This window comes from Prionailurus viverrinus, chromosome B4 (assembly GCF_022837055.1).
Source record: "Prionailurus viverrinus isolate Anna chromosome B4, UM_Priviv_1.0, whole genome shotgun sequence".
Lineage (NCBI taxonomy): Eukaryota > Metazoa > Chordata > Mammalia > Carnivora > Felidae > Prionailurus > Prionailurus viverrinus.
In genome coordinates this window covers 47,349,053-47,374,382 of record NC_062567.1, presented here as the reverse complement: position 1 = coordinate 47,374,382, position 25,330 = coordinate 47,349,053, and the positions used below count along the sequence as shown (strand labels likewise).

Below are 25,330 nucleotides of genomic sequence, written 5' to 3'. Positions count from 1 at the left end.
AATTACCTAATCCAGATGTTTATATCTCTTCCTCTTTACTTTTTCCTCTTATTGAGAAATCTAGAAGACATTCTAGACTGCACTTTCCTTCACCTCACATTACACTGATCACTGAGCTCTGATTAATACTTATCTTATTATTAATACATACTTATCTTCTCATATGTGGGAAAGCCCAGTGTCTGTACTGGGGAATGGAACTTAGCTGTGGTGGGACATAATCCCACAGCAAATACAATAAGATTAATGCCTAAATTAGGATATCAACTGCCTTGGAGAGTAAAGAAAACCTTTGCAGAAGAAGTGACATCTGAAATAAATTTTAAAAGATGAGAAAGCATTTGTCAGTGAGTGTGATACATTTTAGGCAAGAAAGTAGCCTAAGAAGCCTAAAATTAAAGGAAGAGCAACATATTTTCAGGAAACGGCAAGCATTCTGTAAGGTTGGAAGAAGGGTTAAATGGGATATGTGTAAAAATGTAGACTGAAAAGGACATAAGCCCGGATATCAAAGTTGTTGTTGTTGTTTTTTTAATTCCCTGTGTAGGTAATTAAACTTCAATATAAAAATAATAAAAAGTCTAATTTTCAAACAAAAGAGAAACATGATTGGCATTTATAAAAACAATTTGTAGTGACAGATTAGATGGTAAGCATGTAACCCAGTAAGGAAAAATCCTTGTTACTGACAAAATTTAGGAGTCCATTGCAGTAATCTATTAAGAGGGATTACTTGTTTAAATTAAGTCAGTGTCAGTAGGAGCAGATAGAAGGAGTCAGATTCAAGAAATAATTCTGAGATGAATCTATAGGACTTGTGGTCAACTGAGCTGAAAATGGGTAGGAGCTGAAGAAGAGTTAGATGGGTAGAGGGCAAATCAGTCAGGTCTAGCAAAGCTGACAGAGCAGGGAATGGTGCTATTAACCTATCATCCAAGAAATTCACCTTCCACAAAAGGAAGAAAAGATTTCAGTGGGCAAGAGAATGAGCTTGTTTGGTTCTATGTTAAACCTGAAATGCCTACAAGACAATCAAGATGACCTATAAAAATGTCCAGGAAACAATTGAAAATACTAGAGTGAAGAATAAGGAAACACACCTACAGCCTGAGAAACATTTTTTAATAGTTTAATATTTTATTAAGTTTTTTTATTTTTATTAAAAAATTGTTAAAATACAATTTATTGTCAAGTTGGCTAACAGAGTGTATACGGTGTGCTCTTGGTTTTGGAGGTAGATGATTCCTGTGGTTCTTTGCTTACATGCAACACCCGTGCTCATCCCAACCAGTGCCCTCCTCAATGTCCATCACCCATTTTTCCCTCTCCCCTTCCCCATCAACCCTCACTTTGTTCTCTGTATTGGTCTCAGTTTGTCTCTTATGGTTTGCCTCCCTCTCTGTATGAAATTATTTTTTTCCCCTTCCCTTCCCCCATGGTCGTCTGTCAACCTGAGAAATATTAGACAACAAATTTGAAGACAAACTTATGCAACCACTAGATTGTCCCTGTTTCTGAAAAGATAACTTAAGTATTTATTTTTTTGAGATAAAGCATATACTCCTAACAGATCCTGTGTCAAAATGCTAAGCTGTTGTAAGTGTAAATATCAAATGTTGATTCACACCAATATGTTATCTTGAATTATTTTACTGATAGACTTTAGTTATTTAGAGAAAGCTTTAAAAACACAGGATCTAGGACACAGAGCATGACATATAAAGAAAAAAGTCAGAAACATGAGGCACTAGTAGACAATATGAATGAGTATGGAAGCATACCAGAGAGGCTAGGTGTGGTCAAGGGAAAGGGAAAAGGGGCAGAAAAATAGGAAGTCAGGGAAAAGTGAAACCAGTTGGACTGGTTCTCTGAACATATCATGTGTTGTTGTGTTTTGTTTTTGTTTTAATTATTGCTCCCTTTAAAAAAGCCTTGGAATGATAGCTTATGATTGATACACTTGAGTTTCAATTACACATTCAAAAATTGAAAACTAACCAGTTCAGTGCTCTAGATTATTCTTTCAGTTTTATGACAAAAATTTTAAAAGATGGACTTTTACAAAGGAAATGTTCTTTGGTAGCTTTAAATAATACAGAAGGATCTCCAAATATTGCCTATAATACACAATTAATTGCATTTTAGCTTCTTACAAATGCTTTAAAATCCCATCTATCCTAGCTATTTTTTCTTAATAACTTTTTCTATATATGCATTTTCTTCAACCCTTAAAGATTAGGGAAAGGTTTGTATAGTAACTATTTGATTGCATCAGCCTGTGTTTCCTGAAACCCCAACAGATATTTTAATGCTCAAATTGTAAGGCAACACTTTATGTGACTGCATTAAGAACAACAAACAACAACAACAACAACAACAACAACAACAAAAAGGTTTTTTAACTACCCTCCAGGCCTTAAAAGGCTTTCTTCCATTGGCATGACTAAAAATATAATATTGATAAAAATAAGCATACGTTTGACATTTATTTGAGGTTACTACATTGGTAGTGAAAGGAGGGAAATACTAAAGAAAAGTCATCTTGTCAAGGAGATATCAGATGAGTATTACATTTTTTTTTCATTTTGCCTCCTCATTGCTTTGTATGCAAATTAATTTCTGTTCCTACTTCTAAAATTTATTTATCAGTAGAGATTTATTAAAATCTGACTCCTGATTTATTGCATTAATATTTATAAAAATACGTGACAAAGTGTATAGATTTGTGTATATACATATGTTTGACCTGTATATATGTATATATGTAAGTATGTATATGTATGTATATATGTGTGTGTATGTGTTCAGTTGTCCAACAGCAATAAAAGAAAATCAGATTTGTAATTTAAGACTAGAAACATAACTTACACTAGCATCCAGTTTTTTACTGGTAAAGTATTACTTATAAACAATATATAAAACATAGTGTATTTTTTACTCTATTTTCCAATAATATTTTTTGGTGATAATGGTGGTTTTACCACATTCTAAAGCACTGAAATTCCTTTTAAATTATTAACAGTATGTTATGATAATGCTACCTTCTTTTAGAAAAGCTAAAATGTACACTTTTTTTCAGATTCTAAGATTTATATCAAGATGTGTGTTACAATTGGCATGATTAACAGCATTTTTTTCCTTAGTGATACATAAAATAATAGTGTATCTAACAATAATGCTGTCAAATTCAGTAGAATCCTGTATTAGTATATTTCAATTCTTTAAAAATAGAGAAAACAATGTGGTATAGCAACAGTTAACAGAGTATCCATCTTTTACTGTCAGTAAATACAAGTTTAGCTGTAATGGTTTTATCTAATTTTGTGTAAATCTTGCGAGAACTATTTAAGCAACCAACTTAAAAAGATTTTTCTAAGGCAGTGGTTTATACAAAATTGGATGAAAATGTAGGGACAGGTTAGGTGAGTAACATGTCATCTAAAGTTATGACCCATGCCATCAGCAAAGCCATTCAGCTATTTTTGAATCTGTCCTAAGTGCCACACACCCACACATGTTTTTGTCTTTTTCTTTTTCTTTTAGTTCTCTCAAGACACCATGTGTGATTTACAGAGGCTTTGCTTTGCTCCTTTGAGTTTTCTCTGCTTACACTGCCAGTGATAAACATGGTAAGAGAACTATAGGACCATAAGTAGTTGGTCTAGTCTTTTTAGAAATAAGGGTCATCCAATCGTATCCATACACACATTCCATAGATCACTTACCTAAGCTTGTGAGTAATTTTCCTTCCTTTGTTCTTAGAGTTTTCCCAGTGTCTTACAATTTACTTTTTGGGAAAATAATTTTGATCTTTATTAGGAATTTGGAAATGTATATTGCATAATCTTGAGAACTGCTAAGGAAAGTAGGGAAGACTACCCAAGAGAATATTTTAGGAACCAAGAAATTTGTCTGCTGTGTTTTCATTCACTGATGAATGTCCAACCTGAAAAGAACAAAGGAGACATCATTCTGTGTCCTCCACATGTTTTAAGTGAGGGCCAGTAAAATTATGATTATTCAGATGGCTCTAAGGTAAAATTTGCAAATGGATTCAGTTAAAAAGAGCTTGAAATAAATAATCCCAAACTTATGGAATAACAAATCAAGGTTTTATTTCTTATTTTTGAAAACTGTATTCCACAAACAACTTTATAAAGATATCTTTATCTGAAAACACTGACATTTTTGCTTGTAAGTCACATTGTTGACATTCCATAGAAAAATAAAGGCACAGCAAATATATTACAGAGTGCTATTAAGTAGAAAGCAATAAATGTGAAAGGATGGCAAGTCAAAGTTATATATTAAATAACTAATTTTTATAAAGTTAGAGTATACTTTTTAAGTAAATACATACCATGTATTATAGAAGTATTTAGTAATAACATTGCACATTAAATATTAGAAACTTGTATTGTCAGTACACTTTTTTTTTAAGTGAAAATTAGTTTCCTCTGGCTTCATCCTTGCCAGCTGAAAATGTGACATTGTTATATTCAGAGAGGCGTCCACACACATTCCATGCCAATAACAAAGTACAAGAAACTGAAAATAGCAGGGCAGCATTCTGTTACGTGATATTAAGAATAACACTTCTTCTGGATATACCTCTAAAATAAAAGATGATGGATATTAGAGCGGCATTCAGAAGATTCAACTCAAGTATAATTGGCAGAAAGGAGTCATGGGGTGAAGGAACTAAGGTTAAAGAATGTGAGGGGCAGGGTTCTGGTAAGCATTGGGCCAGCCCCAGCATTTCTAACAAACTGCCCAAGGATCAACTTATCTTGAATATTTTCCAAAGGAACACACATGAATGGACCACACATATACATTTCAATGGAACACATATACATTTGTAATGTCTGCATTTGCAGAATGACTTAATTTTGTAATACATTTTATACATAGACAAGCTCTTAAGAACACTCATAATCTATATTAATCAAAGCCTAGGTGGTTGCTTGAGTTCCGGTTAAGCTTAATCCTTAAGAAAGGGTTCCCTATATACTATGCTCTGCTTTTCCTCCCAGCATCTCCCCCTCAACAAAATGGTAAGAGTTCAGCTGACAACAGGGTAAACAGATTATTGTGTTATTGCTGGCTGATTGCCGGAGTTATTTTGGAGCTTCATAATTCATTTAAAGAGATTTTTGACATTTATGAAATGACTTCTATAATCAACTGACAGTGCAATATCCTATAATTGTTCAATTAAAAATGACTACTAGTGCAGTCATTTATTAGTAGAATCAGATAATTGTCTTGCCACTAAAGAGTACTTCTCACTTTGCACATCAAATGAAAATGTTTGAGTATAAATCTGTGACACAGCAGCCGAAGTCCTGGGGATTTTCAAGTGCATATGTAATTATTACAGACCTCTGAAGTAAATATGGTTTAATGTGATAATCTTAAATGGATTGTGTGTGAGCCTTACAAAATACTTTTCCATGTAAACCAGAGCATCTGTCAGAACGGATAGGAGTTCATTTCCTACCAATATGAAGTTCATGATATTCTTTCCAACACGTAGTTTAACATGTGTACTTAGAACACAGGACAGCATGCTTTTCCCTCAATCCTCATTTATCTTTTTCTCCCCCTGCAGATGAAACTGATTACCAAGGTAAGGAACCAGGAATGGTTGCATTGATAAATCAGTTTCATATGCAATACTGCCCTATTGGGGTCGGCATTCAGAAGCTCTGACTTCCAGATACAGACACAGATAGGAATGTGGATCCAGAAAAACAGAAACATTTACACACACACACACACACACACACACACACACACACCAATTTCAAATGTGGAATTTCTCTGAAAATGCTTTGACTCACATTATCACGAACCATCTGTTAAGCTAAATCATAAATCAGTCTTTGATTAAATAATTAAAAAACGAAAAACCCTCACCACACTGAAAACAGAGAACACGCAGATCATTTAAAGAAATAACTAAATGGAAGAAACTGCAGCAGCCCCCATACAGATAACGATTTCTTTATTTTTCTTTTAAATTAGCATTGTGCCTCTTTGGACAAACTGGCTAAAACTCAAAATTTACATTCAAATAATGATAATTAAGGAAATTCAGAAAGTGCTCAACAGATGGAAGATGTTACTTAATTTGAGGTTGCTACAAAATAGAATTTAGTAGTGTCATTTCAAAGTTGCAGCTTAATTTTAATTTTTAAATAAATAATCAGATTTAGTTGTTTGTTGTTTTCCATTTTATTTGCAGGAAAATGTTTAAAAATTGCTGTCAGTTTCAATTGCTCTCTCGCGCTTTGTTTCTAACCCATCAGCAACCCAAAGAGCATTTGAATCACAGCTGCTTTGGGCTTTTTGTTTTTGTTTCTCTTCAAATTTTTTTTCAAGCCCGTTTTTCTTCTTCTTGTATGGATTTTAGAAAGAGTTTTGATAAAGACAGTCCTGGCAGCTGGATGATAAATATTATTTTCTTAACCTGCCTAGCTTTGTCAGCCACCTGCGACTGCAGCCTGCCACACGTTGGAAGCAGCTCATTAACTTTCCCACAGCTTCCCAGGAGTTTTCCTTGTTTTCTTTCACCTTGGGTGTGTGCTGCCTTCTCACTGAACGGTTAACTATCCGAGTAGGCCGAGTGGGCTTTGGCACCGCGAGCGGAGCACGCTTCAGGCAGCCTCCCTGCTAAGGCTCAAAATCTCTCTTAAACACATTAAGCAGCCCATTTTGGATTGATAGTGCAGTAATTATTCTGCTTCACCCTAAAAACCATCCTGGGGTAATTGGCGCAGAGGAAAATTACCCAGAGTCCTCCACCACCTGGTAGTTAAGGAACGAATCCAGGGAAAGATAAGTGAAGCAGGAAAAAAAATCGGCACTTATTTGATTTTAATCTCACCACTTTGCAAGCATTTAAATTGCCTTAATCAGGTGGTTGGCTTCCAGCCTAGCTGGTAATCTGTTATCAAATTTGAAACTAGATTTTTTAAAATGTCAGTGTAGGCTGAGAATTGAAGTCTATTAACAGTTATGAGCCTCCCTCCCAAACTTCCATAACCTATGTATTAATAATCCTTTTTACAAAGCTGTCAAATATTACTTTATTACAAGTCTGTATTAATAATACGGATGTAAAAGCAGGATTTAATTATTTATTTTTTATTTTTATTTTAAAGTTGAGGGAATATACAATGCTAACATCCTTAACACTGAAATCCATTTTTTTTAAAGCAATAGCTTGAGTCTATGGAATAACCTTGATAAATGTAATTGAATTTTTCTTTGATAAGATTAACTAGTGGTAATTGTGAATGGGGAGGTCTGACCCACTCCAAATGAGATGTATGACAAGCTGAAAATAATCAATTTTTCTTTTCTTTATTTGAGCCCAGATTTTTTTTTTAAATGGAAAGAGAAAATTGGGGCCTTGCAGGATGAAACATTTGTGTCTGAAATGTTTTTGTATACACTGCTTATCTCCCATCTCCTCAGTGTGTCTAATTGTGCTGAGCTTGGTCTAAAATGAGATCAACACATTGAAACCCCAGAAGGCTTAATTAAGGGAGGGACTTAATATGTACCAAAAAGGATTTTTTTTAAATGTGGCATAAATTTTACCTGCAACATCCTTTACTAAAAGCATCCCAAAATTGTTAGGCCTATTAAATTGCCTTTTTCTTTTTTTAAGAGAGAGAGAGAAGGAAAAAAAGAAGAAAATAATTTTACTTTGAAAATCTTAATTACTGTGATAGCAGGGTTGGGTTGTGCCTTTTTACGATTCCTGTATGATTTGCATTTTGAGTTGAAGTTTTGTTCTTCACAGCACACAAGCCAGCAATCAGGAGCATATAGAAATGGCTTGATAGATTCCCCTTTTAAACATGCTTATAAAACATTTTGCCTATGTAGCTTTTTGTATTACACATTCCATGGGGTTTCTCACATACCAATCAAGAGAGCATATCCCTTTTAATTCATTTTCTCAAAAGTTTAAGGACTTGGAAATGTATATTAATACAGAACAAATAAATGTTTCAAAAACTGCAGCACTATTATAAGGAGTTTCATTTGAAAAGCAAAAAATGCTATCATTATTTTTATTCTTCTTTCACGGTTTTTATCTGACCATAGAATTTGAGTAGCTTAGACTACAATAGAGACTGCTCAACAGTTTGGATTCCTAGTTCCCTTCCCGGTTTCTGACTAGGTTCAGGAACCTAAAATCTAGTAATGAAATTAATCACAATGCAAAAAAAAAAATCACTTGACAAACACTGAATAAAGCCAAGTATACATCAACATGTACGTATTATATACTTCTATATATACTTAAGCAAGGCACAGTCAGTATTGATATCTTTTTATTTGTATACATATGGATTTCCTATATTACCCCAAAATTACTCTTATTATTTCTTTATAGCATATTAAATTCAACTAAATATAATAAACATTGCTTGCCTCTTTTCGAAGATGAGAGCTCATTAAAACTTGGTTGTTGTTAGATTTTGTATCTTCAGGTTGAGACATTTCACTCTGAAATGAAATAAGTTTTAACATGTTTTGGTTTGTTTTGGTTTGGTTTGGTTTTTGTTTTTTTGACAGCTCAAAGAAAGAATTTAGGTGAAGTTATAATGGATGTTTTCTTCCTCCCATATATGAGCATGATGCCACCAACACCTTCAAAATAGAAATAGAATATTTGGGCTTTAAGCTACTGCCATAAGAAACTGATACATAATGTATCTAAATTGTAGTTTCTTAGGGTTAACATCAGCTAATTCTTGTATGAGATTATGTTCAATGTCATAGTTTTTCCAGTCCATCATAGCATAGAGTAGTCTCTGGCTGAAATTGCCCATTACTATCTCTCTAGAAAGTTCACTTGCTTCACCTCATCCTCTCACTTACCATTTTTGATACCTTAGGAATGGCCTGCATTTCAGACAAGTTTCTCATTGACATTTATTCTAAGTCAGTGTATGTCACATCATATTAAAAAGAGAGGAATCTTTGGAAACAAAAAGTACTCCTTCACATACAGATTTAGAGACGTAAAGGCTATATTTAATTCTTTCTTAGTTTTGAGGACATGATTGTTTTCATCTTCAAGTATTTAAAGTATTTTGTGGAAGAGAGATGAGATTTCTTTTGTATGCCTCAAGAGATGGAGGTTCGGCCACTGAGAACAAGTTACATGGAGAAAGACATCAGCTCAGTATAAGAGAGAACTTAGTGACTGTCAAAATCATGCAGAGATAGAATGGGCTGCTTTGGAAGAGTGACTTCTCTGTCACTGGAGATGTCCAAGGAGAGACCAGAAACTACGTGGTGAGATTATCCTAGAAAGAGGGTAGAGATGGGGTTAGAATATGTGACCTTTACTATTCTTTCAAATTCTGAGATCCTAAGATTGTGTAATCATATACTAGACTGCCTGGATTTTACTGAATGAAAGTAATTATTTTTAAGTAATTTTTAAACTATTTTTGGTACTATTTTGAAGGGTATAAAAATAGATTTACTGTAAAGAGCACAATACAAGATCTTTGATAAGAAGATTAATCAGTCCAGGCCAGGATCGGGGTCAGAGTTAGTATGTATGTTAAGAGAATTATGGAATAAACCTATGCAATCATCCTTTTAATCTCAAACTTTGTTATTGTGTTAAACCAAAATTTAAAAACCTAACACCTGTTAGCACAGAGCACTTGAAACCCATGCCTAAGACCAAGGGGTCAGGAAAAATGGAAGTCCAAGTAAACACGATACTAGGACTTATTTCAGTAGGGAGACTCATACCTTGTTCAGCTAATATATTATGAACATCACTATTTATTTGCCAAGCCATCATCTCAATCCTAGAGGTAAAAATAAAAATAATATATTTCTCTCTTGCCTTTAAGAAATCAATATTTTGGGGCACCTGGATGGCTCAGTCAGTTGAGCATCCAACTTCGGCTCAGGTCATGATCTCACGGTTCATGGGTTCGAGCCCCGCATCAGGCTCTGTGCTGACAGCTCAGAGCCTGGAGCCTGCTTCGGATTCTATGTCTCCCTCTCTCTCTGCCCCTCCCCTGCTCACGCTCTGTCTCTCTCTCCTTCAAAAATAAATAAATATTTTAAAAAATAAAAAAAAAAGAAATCAACATTTTACTTGGAGAAATAGATATTTGAGCAGATAAATTATGGTACATCATGATAAATACCACAAGAGAATATGACCTAAATTATTGGAGAGACCAAAGGAGGGAACTCCTTTGGAAAATTGAGGCTACTTTGATGAAATAGATACGTCATGTTGAATCAGTAGCAGTCGATAATTAATGATATCCTATGGGTTAAAGGTGGTACTTATTTCAAAAGAAAAATACAGAAATAACTTTAAAGGACTATGCCTCTACTAAGGAATTCTGAAGGTAATTCCCTTGTGACTAATTATAATAGTATAACAATATCTAACATTTATTACACACTTATTATGCACCAGCCATTGTTCTAAATGCTTACTTGCATTAACTCTACTGTTCCTCGTAACAATCATGGATGTGTTATTACTATTTGCATTTTATATGTGAGAAATCCAAGACACTGACAGACTGAGTGACTTGTTCAAGGTCAGGTCACAGAACTAGAAAGCAGAGGGAGGATATAAACTGAAGCAGTAAGTCTCCTGAGTCCAATATAGTAAGGTTTTTATTTCCAAGAAACGATTTTGTGATGGACCAATATTAAGCACTCTGTTTTGAATAGTATTTTTTTGTAAAATTTTTCTTCAGTATATCAAATGTCTAAAATACTATCCTGCTGCCCAGAACCACTTCACTCTTTGTGCATTACGAAGTTAGCTGGTTCTAAGCTCCATAGCAATATATCCTTGAGAGCAAACAAGAACTGGCTTACTTTATTCCTCAGCTTTTGACAACCTTTATTATTTCATTTATCTGCTATTCATAGCGAGATGTAAACATCTTACTTCCCTGTGTGATCCTCATATCAACAGTGGGTCAGTTTAAAATATTGGGAATCAATATGTTATAAAACATCAGCCAGTACTAAAAAGGCAGGCCCAGAGAAAATTCATTGAATGTCAAATAAAAAATAAACATCAACAGTTAAAAATGTAATAAGATAATAAATAAAAGCAGGGAATTAAAAAAAATTTCTTAACCCAAAAAGCAATTTGACAAGTAAGATATACCTATATTAAACACAAAGCCGCTTACAGTACAGGGAGCAATGAATTTTTCATGCAGGTAGACAGAACAATTCTTTTCTAAATTTAATAGACAGAATACATGACATTAGTGCCATTGATGGTGGGGTTTGGGACCCAGGAAGGGAGGGGCACTGGAGCCTCTGTGAAGACATTAGTTAGCCCAGACTCTACATTTTTTATTGATTTGTGTAGACACTTAAGACTAAATGTTTTTATATTCAGGATCTCTTTTTCATCCTAGATATGTATGCATATATTTCTCACATGCAGGTCCTCAGCTATTTTATTTTTCTTAGTTTCATACCTTCTCATCCCTGTCCTTCAAACTTGCACAAGCTGATCCTGCTGTCAGTTACTCAGTCTGCACCCATCTGTGAGACATCTTTTTATTGACCTATCATTGAATCCACAATTCTATAGAAAGTCCTACAAAAAGTGACAAAAGAAGTAGGGCATCGCATTCCTTTTGGGCTGCTTAAAATTTAATGTGCAATGGCTAATGATCAAAAGGAAACAAATAATATCCTTAACCATGTTGCCTGGATAAAATAGTCAGGAAGGCAGTGGTCTAGAAGGGAGTGAATGTGGTCCTGCAGTCCTCTTGATGCACCCAGTGAAAAATACACTACCAAACCCATTTGCTCATACACTGGGATTTAACAAATATTTCCTTCCTTCACTGCTGTTGCTTTTAGGCTGATATACATCTCTAGGAACATAGCCTTCTACATGGGCTTCTTTTTTCCCTAGCTACTCTTTCTTTTGACCCCAAGTGCTTGCTGCACCCACAAGTCCCCTAAAGTGAAATAAAAGCATAAGTTTAAAGAATGAACCTCTCATTGTGAAAGGTCAAAGATCAGAGTATTCACACATTTTAGTTTTGTTGGTAGTTTTGACAGACTATTTGCCCATAGCAACCACAAATATATATTAATTTATTCATGTGTTTACTCATTTATTATTTTTGAGCCTCTCTTGTGTCTTAGGCACTATGCACATTTCTGGAGAAAATGTCTGACTCCTACCCTCAAGATCCTTATACTCCAATGGGTGAAAGGTGTGTGTATGTGTATGTGTTGCATATTTGAATATGGTGAATAAAGAAATATAGTTTTGCAGAGAGTATTATAGGAATTACTTTGAAACAGCACCAACAAACCTTATGATAGGAAGGGTCTGAAAATTGTCTTGGAGATTAAATCTGCACCCTGACCTATATGAAGAATAGGAAGTGGCTTTTATAAGCACAGAAACCATGAGCAACACCTGTAGCCGGCTTCTGTGAGGAACATAAACAATTTAGGTTGTAGCAGCATAAATAGCAAAGCAGAGAGTAGCAAAGAATGAAGGTACAATTGAAAGCCCAAGTCAAATCACAAAGAGCCTTGGATGCCCTGCTGTGTAGGGCATGGAGTAGGTATGCTCTAGTGGTATTGGGGGCTGGCAGTGGAATGAACGGTCTGGGAAAAGGAGAAAAGTGGGAGAGGCCAAAGATAAAGAGTTATGGTTAGGAGACTCTTTACTATAGTTCAGAGATAATGAAGGCCTGGCATAAAGCTGTGGCCATGGTGGTAGTAAAGAGACAATAAAGCCAACACATATGTAGTTCAAATTCCTGCAATTGCTGAGTGATAAGAGTGAGGGAGAAATCATGAGTTACTTTCTATAAGAAATGTTGGCCACTGGACAGGCTATCAGTTAAGATAGGATCTATATAAAGGACAAAGCAAGATTATGGGAAATATTAAGTTCAGATGTGTTATTGGGATACACTAAGATAATAAGTACCTAAGGGAGCTGAAAGGAGATTATATATAAATAGGATGCCAAGCATATGTAGGTGATAATCAGAACTCTGAGATTATATAAAGTAATCTAAAAACAGTGTGTACAATAAAAAAGGTCATGGTCCAAGGTTGGGGACATCAACATTTAAAGGACATATTAAAAATGAAGTCCCTAAGGAGGAGACTGAAAAATCTGATAATGGTATCCTAGAATACAAGGATAGTTTCAAATAGAAAGGAGGTGATCTGCAGAGTCAAGAATTTGAAGCAAAAAAAAAAATCTGTTGAAATGAAGACTACAAACCCACTTGTTACATTTGGCAGTTAGGAACCCTTACTGATTGTAAGAACACCAGATGCAAGAAATAGATATGGGCACCAGATTGTGGGTGAATATATATGAACATGTGAGTATATGTGTCTCTCAGAAATTTGGGATGAATATTGAAGGAACGAATATGTTAAATTGAATTAAGGGGGGAGGTTATTATAGTTGATGAGAAAGACTTGAGGTGATTATCATTTGAAGAATAGGGCCAGGTGGGATATGGCCTTTATAGATAGAAGAGAGAGGAGATGACAGCTAGAACAAGATCCAAAACAGGAGATAAGGTGATAGAATTAAGGGCAAAGATCAAGTTGCTGGTCTTAAACAGGATGGGGAAGATGTCCGTCTCTGAGACTATAGGGAAGGATGATAGAATGGATGTAGCACAGATGATTTTATAGTTAGTGAGATGAGAAATTGATTAGCATCATTCCTGAAGCCCTCAGATGTGGATCACCGACAGTGAAAGAAAAGAAAGTTGGGTAGAGAGATTAGGAAAAAGGGGGAATTTTTAGAATAGTCTTTTTGAAGAAAGTAAGAGACCTGGTCAAATAAAATACTGATGAGCAGCCAAGAAAGTCAAGCAAATTTTTCAAAGCATAGATTTGCAGTGTTGCTAACTAGGGGGAATATATTATTATGGAACAGATCTCAGTGTTCACATATAAGGTCTAGGAAGACCCTCTAGAGTATTTAATTTGTGCTGCAATATGCTAGGCAGATGTGGCTGGGAGGTAGTCATCTCTTCAGCCATTTGTGAAGGTAACCCTTGTTCAGTTTAGCCTGCTTCTTAGAAGCAGCAAGTTCACCTCTTAGCCACTAGCTTCCAATGGCCTGCATTGTGTTGCCCTGATCTCCATCCTGAACCCTTGCCCAAACCAACACCCTTGCCCATGCACTCTGCCTCTGCTTACTTCTTCTCTAAGGTATTATAAATTGGCCATTTAGAAATATGCTTTCAAAAACCTGGCAAGTTGTAACTGAATCTGGCCTTTGGTCCACATTTATCCATCTTGTGAGCTCTACTCCAAAACAGAGCTTATGTCTATTCATTTCTCTTTCCTCATTAGAATCACCTTAATTCAAGCCACCATCAGCTCATCTAGATGATGGTCACCATTTTCTAACCAATCTCCTCATGCCAACTTTGTCTCTTTTTAACTTTCTCTTAACAGCTTAGTGATCACATTTGAAATATTATAGGGGCACCTGGGTGGCTCAGTCGGTTGGGCGGCCGACTTCAGCTCAGGTCATGATCTCACGGTCCGTTAGTTCGAGCCCCGCATTGGGCTCTGTGCTGACAGCTCAGAGCCTGGAGCCTGTTTCGGATTCTGTGTCTCCCTCTCTCTGACCCTCCCCTGTTCATGCTCTGTCTCTCCCTGTCTCAAAAATAAATAAAATGTTAAAAAAAATTTTTTTAAATAAAATATTATAAAAATGATGCTTTACCCCTGGATCCTCTTGCACTTAGAATAAACACACATTTTTTTTTTAATCTGACATATAAATTCCTACAGGGTAGAGCACCCACCTGTCCTAGACCTCATGTCCCACCATTTGTGTCCTTGCCTACAATGTTCCCAGCCACACTGATCTGACATTTTCCAGAACTCACCAAGCACATTCCTGTCATAAGGACTTTGCATTGATTTTTCCCTCAACCCAGAATATGCTTCCATCTTCTCTTCATATGGCTGACTCTTTCTCATGCTTCAGCTCCCAGTTTGAAGACTACCTTTCTAGAGAAAATTTTATTACTCTATTTGATATACACGACCTCTCCATCCTTCCATAGCTCTGCTATGTCATACCTTTGTCTTAATAAAATGTGTTATTGCATACTAACTTTCAGAAATAAAACAGTGTCATTAATGTATTTTACCACTTGTTTTATCTCTTTCTCACTAGACTGTAAAATCTTTGGGGCGGAAACCATGTCTGTCTTATATAGTATTGTAGCACCAGTTTCTAGCAAAGTGTCTAACTGAACACCCAGTGCACTGTCCAAAATGCCAGCTCATTTTGATGAAAAATGATGAGCAAATGAGCCTGATAGCTGTCAAATGCATAGTATTCATTTTGCTGATCCTATATCGAGGATTTGACAGTGTTGTTCAATTTTTCCTTCTTGAAGCCCCTTTAGCTTGGATTTTTGCAACATCATGCATTACTGATATTCTTACTTCTTGGAACACTTAACTGTTATTTGCAGTTCCCTTCCACCATAGACATCCCTTAACTATTAGCATTTTTGGAGATTTGCCTTTATCCTTTTACTGTTCTTAGTCATTATATGTTTCCAAGATACTCTGAACTATGGTCACCAGATTAACGAATGCTATATGCTAATAATTGCCTTTCTCCATCATGTGGTTAAAGCTATTTATCCAGATGCCCAGTATTCCAAATTGATTATTTCTAAATTTTCTAAAACTTAAGATTTCTAAAAATATACATTCATTTTTCCTTATATCTCAATGCTGTTTCTGCCTTTATATCTCCTGTGGCATCACCCTCCATCTAGTTACCTAAGTCATCTATTCATTTATTCGTTTTCTCAGTAAATATTTATTGAGTGATTTCTATGTGCCGGGCACTATTCTAGGAACTTGGAATAGGTACCTCAGTGTGTAGAACAGTTACACACACATACACAGACACACAAAACTGCCTAGATTCATCTTAGAATCCTCCTTTTTTTCTTTTGTCACTTCCTATTTCTTGTTGGTAACCCAGTTTTGTAAATACTTGTACACACAAACTCTGAATTTATTCCATTTTCTCCCTCCTTCTCTATTGGCCTTAGTTCAAGTCCTTATCATTTCTAGCATTACGGTAACTTTTTAATTGGTCCATATGCTTCTAGGTTACCCTACAATACACCTCCAAAATACAGGGTGAATCATTCTAAAATGCAGATCTTGCCATGATCCTTCACTAGATTAAAATCTTAGTGAATCTTCACCCCTACAAAATGAATATTTTGTTTATACATCTACCAAAATCAAGTCCAGGGGACTGAAGCAGACCAAGTCAAAATAAGAATTATATAAAAGAAGGAGAGTAAAGAGCCCTAGGTGAACATTCCAAATATTTCAAAGTTATTATTACAGCACATCATCATAATATGAAATGTGCTGGCACCAGCTGGAATAGACCAAGCAGATCCAATCAATTTATGCATGTATTTTTTCATCATAGAAATACTGCTTTCATTTTCTCTCTATCATTCTTTGTGCTTGTTATACGTTCTTATTTTATACTATTTGTTAAATTATTAAGTTTAATTTTAACTTCCAATTCCTGATGATTCATGAATACACTGAACAAAACAGTTCTCTGATATAGATTTGTATGGGCCATGCTTACTGTTTGTACTAAGTATATGTGTCATAATAAAAAAGCTCTATTTATATACATAATTTTCACTTCAACATCAATTTTCTTTTAAGAAAACTTTATAGCAAATAACAATTTATCTATTGGGCCAATGTTGAATTTATCTTGATTGTTACTTAATGAATAGGGCACACAAAATCACTCTACTTGTCTTGAATTTTTGGAATGACATGTTATTTATAAAAATATGACTTATTTTGAACCAGAAATAATCTTACTCTTCAGTCACCTTGATATTTATTTTTTTTTAATTGGAGGTATACCTGATATTATACACATAGGTTGTCTTATTTGAAGGACATCATACATAAAGCCATATCAGCCATTGTTTTTCTTGGTTGGCAGAATCAATCAATCCACCTATCAATCACTACTTATTAGGTGCCAACCTTGAGCCTGGCATTGATCCAGTTCTGTGCATTAGTGAAACAACAAGTACAAAAAGGGGATAATAAGATGATAAATTCCAAATTATAAAATGTGTTTATTTTTTTTATTTTCACCAATATGGACTGTGTGAATAATTTTTTCGTATAAAAACAATCTTTGTAAGAAGCATTATTTTCAGTCGAAAAGATGAAAGGTATTATTTAGAATATGGTATTATATAAACCATGGCATTCAGATCTCTTCAGGGAAAACTGTCCTAGATCTTTTGTGCTGTTTGGTATCTTTCTATAATGATTTCCTATTGAACAGTGAACCATTACCTCCATACTATAAGTCACAGCATTGTCTTACTGGCCATTGTAGGAGGTCTCTTTGGAGGTTGATTTAGGTGCCTGGTATTTAGAAGGCTAGTTGGGAAAGAACTAATTCTGAGCTCTGGGCTCTTCCTTGGTAGACTCCAAGACCCCATTGTTTCATGTGATTCTGCATTTACTTGCAACATCCACTTGAGCTCTGAACTTGAGAGTTCAAGTAATCCCCATAGCACTTAGTCCCAAGAGACCAAACAGAAAGTCAAAGGAGCAATGCTTTTGCTAAATCAACAAAAAGCACTTACTGAAGGTTAGCTAAGATCTTTATATATAAACTAACCTCTTCATCTACATTCTCTGATCGTACTTCTCACAGATTCAAAATTTGAATTGGATGAGGAAATAAAAAGTGAAAGAAGCTTCTTTAATATGTGTGTGTGTGTGTGTGTGTGTGTGTGTGTGTGTGAGCGCGCGTGTGCATGTTTCAGGGCTTTGTTGCTATATGAGTTAGTTAATGGATTCAAGTCACTATATTCCAAAGGGTTTCCAATAAGCAGAATCCTCTATACATCTAATTATATCATCAGTAAACAACTTTTAAACACAACAGTGTGGGGCAGTTGAATAAGCACAGACTGCATCCAGACAATAATGTGTTAATTTAATAAATAGCAAGAAATAGGAGCTAGCCAAGTCAAAGCCACTTGTTTTAGTCACTCAAGAAAAATATTTGAGTATTTTGGGGGGAGGTCAGAAGGTCTGAAGACCTCTTCTTTCACTATAGTGAGCCTGTTTTTCAATATTGGTCTTGCAATTTCCAGTATCATTTAAAGTACTTCTCTTGACATAATTCAAAAGATAAAGACTCACCCGTATTTTTATTTTTTTAACGTTTATTTATCTTTGAGAGAGAGAGGGAGACAGAGCCCAAATGGGAGTGGGGCAGAAAGAGAGGGAGATACCAGTCTCTGAGCTGTCAGCACAAAGCCCCACGGCAGGGGTTGGGGGGAGGGGTGGGACTTGAACTGTGAGATCATGACCTGAGCCAAGTCAGACGCTTAACTGACTGAGCCACCCAGGTGCCCCAAGACTCACCCATATTTTTAGACAGTCCACTCACTAAACAACCATTCAGCACTTTCACAGAACACCCAATAAACAGAATTTCAGATCCCTGACTTTTTCCTTTTATCTTCTGTTATGTTCTCAATCACCACAACTTAAAACTTGCCAGAGCTATACTCTGCTGTACATTCTTGAATAATAATATTAGCTTAATCTCTTTTAATATGTTAATAGTGTTAATCTTCTGATTTAAAATAATAACCAAACATACTCATTTTGTTTAGCCTTTCTATAAGGCAATTTGATTATATTTACCAAGAGTCTAAAAATAGTAGATATTTCCATTTTTTAAGGAATCTGTTCTAATTATACAAAATTTATAAATAAAAATGTCCATTATGTCATCCACAATGAATTTCAGAATAAGGATATTCAATGTATAATGTTTAACATTAGCAAAAAAATAAAAACAAATAATATTTGTAAAAATAATGTATTAAACTAGCACTTGAAAGTGAAGGGGAAGAAAGGAGATCAAAATTACAAGGTACAAGAAAGGATATATTATATTAATTATAATTAATTATAAGTTCAAGAGTAGGGAAACTAATCCATGATAATATAAATCAAAAGAGTGATTGTGAGAGGTGAGAATAATTAAAAGGAGGTACAGAGGAACTTTGTAGGGTAATAGAAATATTCTGTATCTTGTTTGGGCTATTGGTTACATGACTATACAGGCATACTTCATTTTATTGAACATGGCTTTATTGCACTTCACAGATAATTGCTTTTTTTTTTTTTTTTTTTTTTTTTTTTTTTTACAAATTGAATGTTTGTGATAACCCACATTGAACAAATCTATTTGGTGCCACTTTCCAATGGTATTTGCTCACTTTGTGTCTCTGCCTCACATTTTGGTAATTCTCTAAATATTTCAAACATTTACATTATTACTATATGTGTTATGATGATCTGTGATCAGTGATCTTTGACGTTACCGTTGTAATTGTTTGGGGGCACCACAAACCACACCCCTATGAGATAGTGAATACACTCAATAGATGCTTTGTGTGTTCTGACTGCTCCACTGGCTGGCCATTCCCTTCTCTCTCTCTCTCTCTCTCTCTGTCTCTGTCTCTCTCTCTCTCTCCCCCTCCTCAGCCCTCCTTATTTCCTGAGACACAACTATATTGAAATTAGGCCAATTAATAACCCATAACCCTACAGTGACCTTTAAGTGTTCAAGTGAAAGGAAAAGTTGCACATTTCACACTGAACATCAAAAGCTAGAAATGATTAAGCTTAGTGAAGAAGACATGTCAAAACCCAAGACAGGCAGAAAGTTAGGCCTCTAGCACCAAATAGTTAGCCAAGTCGTGAATGCAAAGGAAACATTCTTGAAGGAAATTAAAAGTGCTACTCCAAGAACACATGAATGATAAAAAAAATAATAAAATAAAATAAAATAAAATAAAATAAAATAAAATAAAATAAAAGCAGAACACCCTTATTGCTGGTATGGAGAAAGTTCTAGTGGTCTGGATAGAAGATCACACCAACCACAGCCGTCCCTTAGGTCAAAGCCTAATCCTGGCAAGGTCCTAATTCTCCTCAGTCTGTGAAAGATTAAGAGAGGTGAGTAAGATGCAGAAAAAAGTTTGAAGCTAGCAGAGGTTGGTTCATGAGGTTAAAGAAATCTTCTCCACAACATTAAAGTGCAAAGCAAAGCAGTAAGTGTTGATATAGATGCTGCAACGAGTTATCCAGAAGATCTAGCTAAGATAATTCATGAAGATGTCTATACTAAACAGCAGATTTTCAATCCAGATGAAATAGCCTTCTATTGGAAGATGATGCCATCTGGGACTTCCATAGCTAGAGAGGAGAAGTCAATGCCTGGCTTCAAAGCTTCAAAGGATAGACTGACTATTGTTGGGAGCTAATGCAGCTGGTGACTCTAAATTGAAGCCAACACTGATTGATGATTCTGAAAATCCTATGACCATTAAGAATTATACTAAATCTACTCTTCCTACTATTTAAATGAAATAACAAAGCTTGGATTACTGACAGCACATGGTTTACTGAATCTGTTTGCAACATGGTTTACTGAATATTTTCAACCCATTGTTGAGACCTACTGCTCATAAAAAAATATATTTTTTCAAATTATCACTGTTCGTTAGCAATACACCTGGTCAGTTAAGTGGTCTGATGGATCTCTCTCTCTCTCTCCCTCTCTCTCTCTCTCTCAGAAATAAATAAACATTAAAAAAAATTTTTTAAGAGGGTCTCCTTGGTGGCTTAGTCAGTTAAGCAGCCAACCAGCTCAGGTCATGATCTCACACTTTGTGAGTTTGAGCCCCACATTGGACTCTGTGCTGACAGCTCAGAGCCTAGAATCAGCTTCAGATTCTGTGTCTCCCTCTTTCTCTGCCCCTCCCCCACTGGCATCCTGTCTCTGTCTCTCTGTCTCTCTCTGCCTCCCAAAAATAAATAAACATCTAAAAAATTTTACAAAAGAGGTCTGATGGATACATACAATGAGATTAATGTTGTTTTCATGCCTGCAGGCACAACATCCATTCTGCAGCCCGTGGAAAAAGGATTAATTTCAACTTTCAGGTCTTATGAAGAAATACACTTCATAAGGCTATACCTACCATAAATCATGATTCCTCTGATGGATCTGGGTAAAGTCCATTGAAAGCCTTCTAGAAAGTACTCATCATTCTAGATGTTACTAAGAAAATTTGTGATTCATGAGAAGAGGTCAGAATATCAACATTAGCAAGAGTTTTGAGAAGTTATTCCAACCCTCATAGACAACTTTGAGGGGTTCAAGACTTCAGTGGAAGAAGTAACTCTGAAGATGTGACAGAAACAGCAAGAGAACTAGAGTTAGAAGTAGAGCCTGAAGATGGGACTGAATTGCACAATCTCATGATCAAACTTTAATGGATGAGGAATTGTTTCCTATGGATGGACGCATAATGTAGTTTCTTGAGATGGAATCTACTCCTGGTGAAGATTTGGTGAAGATTGTTGAAATGACAACAAAGGATTTAGAATATTACATCAACTAAGTTGATGGAGCAGCAGCAGGGTTGGAGAGAGTGACATCAATTTGAAAGAAATTCTGCTGTGGGTAAAATTCTATCAAACGGCACTGCATGCTACAGAGAAATCATTCATGAAAGGACAAGTCATTTGTTGTGGTAAACTTCATTGTTGTCTTATTTTAAGAAATTGCCACAGCTACCCACCTACCCCAACCCCAGCCTTTAGCAACTACCACCCTAATCAGTCAGCAACCATCAACATCATGGCAAGATCCTCCACCAGCAAAAGAGTGACGACTGGCTGAAAGCTCAAATGATAGCTAGTAATTTCTCACAATAAAATATTTTTTTTAATTATGTACATATTTTAGACATAATGCTGGTGCACACTTAACAGACTACAGTATAGTGTAAACACAACTTCTGTATTCTCTGGGAAACCAACCAATTCATTTGACTCTCTTTATTGTGATAGTCACTGTATGGTTGTGGTCTGTAACTGAACCCACAAAATCTCTGGCGTATTCTACATATATTTGCCAGAACTTATTGGTCTCAGCATAACGCATATCACCTTCTACAAGTTTTACCTCAATTACAAATTAAGCTTTTGCACCAATATGTCAGCTACTACGGTATTTCCTATCATCTTCCAAGTCCTTCCTTCTATTGTCAACTTTGTGATGCTGAAACTGAGATTCCTCCAGCCACACTTTTGTGTTGTCAGGTAGGTCCATGCTAGGTTCTGCCAATAGAGGGAGATAGAGGGAAATTAAGAGCCTAGAGGAGGAAGAAGGGAAATCTCTTTGCCTCTTACTGTTTACTTTCTGTACTGTGTAGGTAGTTCTTGTGAGCATCACTCCAGCAACATTTTTTCACCCACAGAGCAGCAGTGCTAAACCTGTTGCAGCTGCTGAATCCAATTTGCAGTTTTTCTCCGTACTTGGAGAATCACGTTTATCAACATTCCACTGAGACACCAGCATTTGGCAAGAACCTGCTCCTCAGAGTTCTGGGTCCCAGGCCAAGGGGACCTCTCCTTTATGGTCAGAGATACTGAAACCAGCTGAGCAATGCCTCTTCCTCATAGATCTGGTTGTTGGGGCCACCAAGACCTTTCTTTAAGTCTCTGGGCTGTAATAATTCTAATATCTTTCCATTATTTTTTCAGTTCTAGAGGTGGTAGCTATTGCTTACAACTTAGATTTTTCTTTTTATACCTAGGTTAATAGTTCCTTATGTTAAATTCTCTATCTTCAATAACTGGTTTTTAGGAGCACCTGGGTAGCTCAGTCAGTTGAGCATCTGACTCTTGATTTATGTTCAGGGCATGATCTCAGGGTGGTGAGATCAAGCCCCATGTCAGGTTCCACGCTGGGCGTGGAAGCTGCTTAAGATTCTCTCTTCCTCTACCACTCGCACTCTCAAAAAAAAAAGAGTTTTAGTTTTGCCTTTTGCCTCTTGGATGTATCTGTGTATTTTTGTGTGTATATGTATATCTATATTTTTCCACATACCTTCCACTTATTAACTGCTCCAATTTCTTAGCCTCTTTAAGCCTCCATTTCCTAATAAGTAAAATGGGGTAATGTTAGCTAGTACCTATCTCACATCACTTTTATGAGGGTGAAATTAAATAATACATTTTAAACAAAACAGTCAATTAAGTAATAAATTACACAAGTTTAAAATACCTGGCAAACCTAAGTATCCAATACAATACAGGCTCAAGGGGTTTATTATCTAGCCAATAACATAATACAAATATGTTCTAATTCATAAGCTACAGAATGGGTACATGAATGTTTATTTTCTTGTCTTTAAATTGTATATATGCACTCTTTTCTATTAGTATTTATTTTACAGTAAATAAAAATGATACTGGGGTGCCTGGGTGGCTTAGTCACTTGGACATCAGATTCTTGATGTCAGCTCAGGTCACGATCTCATGGTTCGTGGGATCAAGCCCCACATTGGGCTCTGAACTGACAGCATACAGCCCTCTTGGGATTCTCTCTCTCCCTCCCCTTACCCCACTCGAATATGCACATGTTCTCTCTCTCTCTCTCTCTCTCTCTCTCAAAATAAATTTTAAAAACTTGAAAAATTATACTAATAATACAGTGAACATGAGAAAATTATTATGAAGCACTGTAAATCATGAAATCACAGAAGGAAGCCAAGATGGTGGAACAGCATGGAAGTTTTTTGTGTGTATCATGAAATCACAGTTATAAAAAATAGCTTAGAACAAGGAATGTAAGAATCTATACATGGTTGTATTTTTCTTGTAAAATGTTTTAAAGTGAGGTAACTCATACAAAAATAAGTAAATCTAAAAAGTTAAAAAAAAGTTTCCTTCAGTTAAGTGGAAAATGTTTTCCACTGCAGGAAATTTTAAGAGAACAAAAGGAGCCTCTCAGTGGTAGTACAGGAAGGGGTATGTATACATGTCCTTCAAGCCACATTTCCCACAGCACCATCTACTCTGTCATTCCCAAAAGCTGGTGACGTTCACTGAAAACTGTGCTCTGTCTGCCTGGCAGCTCAGTAGTTAAACATTGCTAAGTTAACAAGATCTTTATCATTCCTATCTTATAATAACCCATAAAATGACAGTATAACAGAATTATACACACACACACACACACACACACACACACTTAAAATAGGGCTGGGGAAAGGGAAAAGAGATTTCAGCAGAATGACGTCAACAAAATTTTGCAGATGTTGAAAGGATAGATCACCCATGGTCGAATTAGAGCTGAGGGTGTGAAAGCTGAATGCCTTCAGGAAAGGAAACCAGTGAGAAACAAGGTCATGCTCACCACAGAACGAGAAGAACTAGAAGAACAGTTGAAGATGGAGCTAAAAACAGATGGATTTTACTAGAAATGTGTCTAAACAGTTAGACTTCAGATCTCCTCTTTCCCAGACTGCATAGCCTAGCAAAAGGCAAGATTTTTCTGGAGAGCTGAAATGACAAGAGTTTCTTGAGTCTGGGGACATCAGGCAAAAACATCACCCACCCCTTTTATACCTGAAGCTTTCAGAAAGTTGGATGACCTCATATTACATCTCATTTTTCTATTTCTCCACACCTACTAACACAGAATTAAAAGACTCTTCTTTGGGAAACTGACCAACTAAGGAGAAATGGTCACATATAGGACAATTTGAGGCCACTGACAAAACAGCTAGGTTCTTCTTCAGCTTTCTTACTGGGATACCACTAATAAATAAGCTCTGCTTATGCACATTGGCCTTAACATTAGCTTTTTAGTATTTCGATCTTAAACATGAATGGAGAGACAAGGATTGCTACACAACTTAGGAAAACCTCAAACATGAGCAGAGAAAAAAGGCCAAACAAATTGAAATGATTACTAATGAAATAGATGCAAGTTAGGGAGCAGAAGAACACTTAAAAGAAAAAATTCTATAATTACGATTCTAGAGTGGTAAAAAATACATATATTATATATATGTATAAACATATATTACATATAATACTAGATATACATAACTTCCAGAAAATGAGAACAGTATTCTATTAATAAAGTAAAACAAACATATAAAATAAACATATAAAACATATAAAATAAACATGAATTATATATAATACTGGATTATATATATTATATATAATCAAGTCATGATCTCACGGTTTGCGGGTTCAAGCCCTGCGTTGACAGCACAGAGCCTGTTTGGATTCTCTCTTCCTCTCTCTCTGTCCCTCCCCTGCTGACACTCTCTCTTCCTCTCAAAAAAAT

At 35.6% G+C, this 25,330-nt stretch overlaps 1 long non-coding RNA gene across 3 annotated transcripts in view; it reads left to right on the top strand.

Moving 5' to 3' along the window:
* The window catches only part of LOC125170932 (uncharacterized), a 120,292-nt gene that overhangs the window by 3,880 nt on the left and 91,082 nt on the right, over positions 1 to 25,330 (top strand). For 2 of the 3 annotated variants that reach the window (XR_007154135.1, XR_007154133.1), the window contains exon 3: positions 3,544 to 3,629. This is a non-coding gene — a long non-coding RNA (uncharacterized LOC125170932). Of the gene's footprint in view, positions 1 to 3,543; positions 3,630 to 21,068; positions 21,830 to 25,330 lie in introns of those variants that run through there. The other variant, XR_007154134.1, reaches the window with a different exon arrangement.